Raw genomic sequence first — 5,000 nt, 5'->3', positions numbered from 1 at the left:
TCGCGCTTACTGGGAATTCCTCGTTCATGGGGAACAATTGCAAGCCCCAATCCCTAGCACGAAGGAGGTTCAGCGGGTTACCCCGACCTTTCGGCCTAGGAAGACACGCTGATTCCTTCAGTGTAGCGCGCGTGCGGCCCAGAACATCTAAGGGCATCACAGACCTGTTATTGCTCAATCTCGTGCGGCTAGAAGCCGCCTGTCCCTCTAAGAAGAAAAGTAATCGCTGACAGCACGAAGGATGTCACGCGACTAGTTAGCAGGCTAGAGTCTCGTTCGTTATCGGAATTAACCAGACAAATCGCTCCACCAACTAAGAACGGCCATGCACCACCACCCACCGAATCAAGAAAGAGCTATCAATCTGTCAATCCTTCCGGTGTCCGGGCCTGGTGAGGTTTCCCGTGTTGAGTCAAATTAAGCCGCAGGCTCCACTCCTGGTGGTGCCCTTCCGTCAATTCCTTTAAGTTTCAGCTTTGCAACCATACTTCCCCCGGAACCCAAAAGCTTTGGTTTCCCGGAGGCTGCCCGCCGAGTCATCGGAGGAACTGCGGCGGATCGCTGGCTGGCATCGTTTATGGTTAGAACTAGGGCGGTATCTGATCGCCTTCGAACCTCTAACTTTCGTTCTTGATTAATGAAAACATACTTGGCAAATGCTTTCGCTTCTGTTCGTCTTGCGACGATCCAAGAATTTCACCTCTAACGTCGCAATACGAATGCCCCCGCCTGTCCCTATTAATCATTACCTCGGGTTCCGAAAACCAACAAAATAGAACCGAGGTCCTATTCCATTATTCCATGCACACAGTATTCAGGCGGGCTTGCCTGCTTTAAGCACTCTAATTTGTTCAAAGTAAACGTGCCGGCCCACCGAGACACTCAATAAAGAGCACCCTGGTAGGATTTCAACGGGGTCCGCCTCGGGACGCACGAGCACGCACGGGGCGGTCGCACGCCTTCGGCTCGCCCCACCGGCAGGACGTCCCACGATACATGCCAGTTAAACACCGACGGGCGGTGAACCAACAGCGTGGGACACAAATCCAACTACGAGCTTTTTAACCGCAACAACTTTAATATACGCTATTGGAGCTGGAATTACCGCGGCTGCTGGCACCAGACTTGCCCTCCAATAGATACTCGTTAAAGGATTTAAAGTGTACTCATTCCGATTACGGGGCCTCGGATGAGTCCCGTATCGTTATTTTTCGTCACTACCTCCCCGTGCCGGGAGTGGGTAATTTGCGCGCCTGCTGCCTTCCTTGGATGTGGTAGCCGTTTCTCAGGCTCCCTCTCCGGAATCGAACCCTGATTCCCCGTTACCCGTTACAACCATGGTAGGCGCAGAACCTACCATCGACAGTTGATAAGGCAGACATTTGAAAGATGCGTCGCCGGTACGAGGACCGTGCGATCAGCCCAAAGTTATTCAGAGTCACCAAGGCAAACGGACCGGACGAGCCGACCGATTGGTTTTGATCTAATAAAAGCGTCCCTTCCATCTCTGGTCGGGACTCTGTTTGCATGTATTAGCTCTAGAATTACCACAGTTATCCAAGTAACGTGGGTACGATCTAAGGAACCATAACTGATTTAATGAGCCATTCGCGGTTTCACCTTAATGCGGCTTGTACTGAGACATGCATGGCTTAATCTTTGAGACAAGCATATGACTACTGGCAGGATCAACCAGGGAGCTGCGTCAACTAGAGCTGAGCAGCCGGCCGCCCGGGAGTGTGTCCCGGGGGCCCGCGCGAACACGCAAGCGTCCGCTCAATCATTCTGCAAACAGGAGGAGGCTGAGCTCCCCTGCACAATACACCTCGAAACCCTCTCAGGTCCCGGCGGCGCGCAGCGCCGTCCCAAGTACTTGGTCGGGTTCGAGAGAGGCGCAATCGCCCGGAGTTAGGCGAGTAGACGCTTTCGGTGCGACCACCCGTGCTCCCAACTGAGCTTGCCGCTGCCGACAGAGGCCCGGGAGCGTGCTGTCGTGGCATTGCCGGCGGGAGACAACACGCGCCACCTACGGTGACCGGCAGCTCCAACGCCAGCGCCACAGAAGGACAAAAGCCCCACTTGGGTGCCGAAGCGAACTCTCCCAGCACAGCGCACGCGCCAACACATCCGCACAGCTGCGATACAAACCACCAGCGAGAACCGCTGGGGCGACCGAGCAGCAGACGGCGTCGCGGCGCCGAGCGCCGGGCGGCGGCGCATCCTCAACGCACACAGTCCTCAATCGGACCAGCACACTGAAGGTGTCCACCGCGCTTCGCACCGGGCCCGCGAGGACCTACTTTGGCCGCACGGCGCCGCGCGCAGGGTGCGCCGGCGCGCAGCTGCGACGCCTGCCGCGTCCGTCGGCCGGCGCGCCTGCCACTGGCCGCCCCCACCAGCCGGCTGTAGCGCGTGCGCCCACGCACCGCGCGGCCAGCACGCCGGGAGGCGCCCCCTCACCGGCCGGGGACGGTCCCACCCAGCCACCGCCGCGTATCGCTTCACACCCAGATGCCGTTCAGTTTCATCGGCATGGTGGGTATCGCTGGAACAACCGGTTAGTACCTCAACCTATCGTCGCCATCACCGATTCACCCCTAGCGAGAACAACCGCACCACAACGGGTTACCATTTCTTCATTTGCGTAACTTCACCAGAAAACGTAGGCGTCCATCGCCATTAGCAACTTCAACGATTATTGCATGCCTGTGTCAGGTGTCACGCCACACTACGTCTGCCCACATACACGCAACAAAATGTGCACGCCTAGACAATACGTGGAAGGTGGCCCCCGTACGTATGCGATGTCCATTGCTCGAACGACTGTCAACCGGCCTCTGTAGCATGTCGCAGATATGGAACGCGGTGCACCATGCTATCACGGTGTTTGAGGAGAGACGACTAGGTCCGAATACATCAACAGACAGCTCATGCTAATCGCCATCCACGGCGTCCGTTCCTCCCACACGTCTCTATGGCGTACCACACTGCAATCCAGCTCTCATAGGGAGACGACACGTAGCTGCGTGCACAATATTTGCACTGTATGGTCCGCCGTTTTTGGGCGCAGTCGTTGTACGGTCACAAATGTGCCACGATGTATCATTCAGTACATAAGGACGAATGTGCAGTACAGATTGTGGTTTATGCGTACGACATCAGCGGACAGTTGACACAGGCCGCACCACAACGTAGCCTGAGTACGTCGCATGCGAAGGGCATTGAACATGCAAACTTCTCACCAACCAGCTTGCGAAGGCAGGGGGCAAGGTGGGGACGTGGGGAGGGGTGGGGGGGGGGGGCGGCATGTACGTCCTGCTGCCATCCACAGTACAGTGTACAGCAGGAGCAGGTGGAAAGTGAGCAAGACTTGCAAGGTGTTTAACATGAAGCGATACACAGGGGAGCGGGCAGTGCGAGTAGCGAACTATATTGCGAGGGTTGCGGGTGGGCAACACTACACTAATTGAACGAGTCGTATAACAATTACAGAGCAGGTTAAGGCACAACGTGGGTTACGTTAAGGCACAACGTGGGTTACGTTAAGGCACAACGTGGGTTACGTTAAGGCACAACGTGGGTTACGTTAAGGCACAACGTGGGTTACGTTAAGGCACAACGTGGGTTAGGTTAAGGCACAACGTGGGTTAGGTTAAGGCACAACGTGGGTTAGGTTAAGGCACAACGTGGGTTAGGTTAAGGCACAACGTGGGTTAGGTTAAGGCACAACGTGGGTTAGGTTAAGGCACAACGTGGGTTAGGTTAAGGCACAACGTGGGTTACGTTTAGGCACAACGTGGGTTAGGTTAAGGCACAACGTGGGTTAGGTTAAGGCACAACGTGGGTTAGGTTAAGGCACAACGTGGGTTAGGTTAAGGCACAACGTGGGTTAGGTTAAGGCACAACGTGGGTTAGGTTAAGGCACAACGTGGGTTAGGTTAAGGCACAACGTGGGTTAGGTTAAGGCACAACGTGGGTTAGGTTAAGGCACAACGTGGGTTAGGTTAAGGCACAACGTGGGTTAGGTTAAGGCACAACATGGGTTAGGTTAAGGCACAACATGGGTTAGGTTAAGGCACAACATGGGTTAGGTTAAGGCACAACATGGGTTAGGTTAAGGCACAACATGGGTTAGGTTAAGGCACAACATGGGTTAGGTTAAGGCACAACATGGGTTAGGTTAAGGCACAACATGGGTTAGGTTAAGGCACAACATGGGTTAGGTTAAGGCACAACATGGGTTAGGTTAAGGCACAACATGGGTTAGGTTAAGGCACAACATGGGTTAGGTTAAGGCACAACATGGGTTAGGTTAAGGCACAACATGGGTTAGGTTAAGGCACAACATGGGTTAGGTTAAGGCACAACATGGGTTAGGTTAAGGCACAACATGGGTTAGGTTAAGGCACAACATGGGTTAGGTTAAGGCACAACATGGGTTAGGTTAAGGCACAACATGGGTTAGGTTAAGGCACAACATGGGTTAGGTTAAGGCACAACATGGGTTACGTTAAGGCACAACATGGGTTAGGTTAAGGCACAACATGGGTTAGGTTAAGGCACAACATGGGTTAGGTTAAGGCACAACATGGGTTAGGTTAAGGCACAACATGGGTTAGGTTAAGGCACAACATGGGTTAGGTTAAGGCACAACATGGGTTAGGTTAAGGCACAACATGGGTTAGGTTAAGGCACAACATGGGTTAGGTTAAGGCACAACATGGGTTAGGTTAAGGCACAACATGGGTTAGGTTAAGGCACAACATGGGTTAGGTTAAGGTACAACATGGGTTAGGTTAAGGTACAACATAGGTTAGGTTAAGGTACAACATAGGTTAGGTTAAGGTACAACATAGGTTAGGTTAAGGTACAACATAGGTTAGGTTAAGGTACAACATAGGTTAGGTTAGGTTACACGTTGTTGTAAGGAAAGGTGTAGGGGGGGGGGGCGGGGGCGGCAGGTTCGTTGATAGTGATTATAGTAAGTGAATGCTTGTGAC

At 53.6% G+C, this 5,000-nt stretch overlaps 1 non-coding gene across 1 annotated transcript in view; it reads right to left on the bottom strand.

The window, feature by feature from the left end:
• Window positions 1-1,699, bottom strand: part of LOC124726151 — a 1,909-nt gene extending 210 nt beyond the window's left edge. Inside the window, exon 1 of the ribosomal RNA XR_007006744.1 lies at window positions 1-1,699. This exon is cut by the window's left edge and continues 210 nt beyond it. This is a non-coding gene — a ribosomal RNA (small subunit ribosomal RNA).
• Between the last annotated feature and the right edge of the window lie 3,301 nt (window positions 1,700-5,000).

The sequence above is a fragment of the Schistocerca piceifrons genome, unplaced genomic scaffold (assembly GCF_021461385.2).
Source record: "Schistocerca piceifrons isolate TAMUIC-IGC-003096 unplaced genomic scaffold, iqSchPice1.1 HiC_scaffold_1050, whole genome shotgun sequence".
Taxonomy (NCBI): domain Eukaryota; kingdom Metazoa; phylum Arthropoda; class Insecta; order Orthoptera; family Acrididae; genus Schistocerca; species Schistocerca piceifrons.
This window is presented reverse-complemented; position numbering and strand designations above follow the sequence as displayed.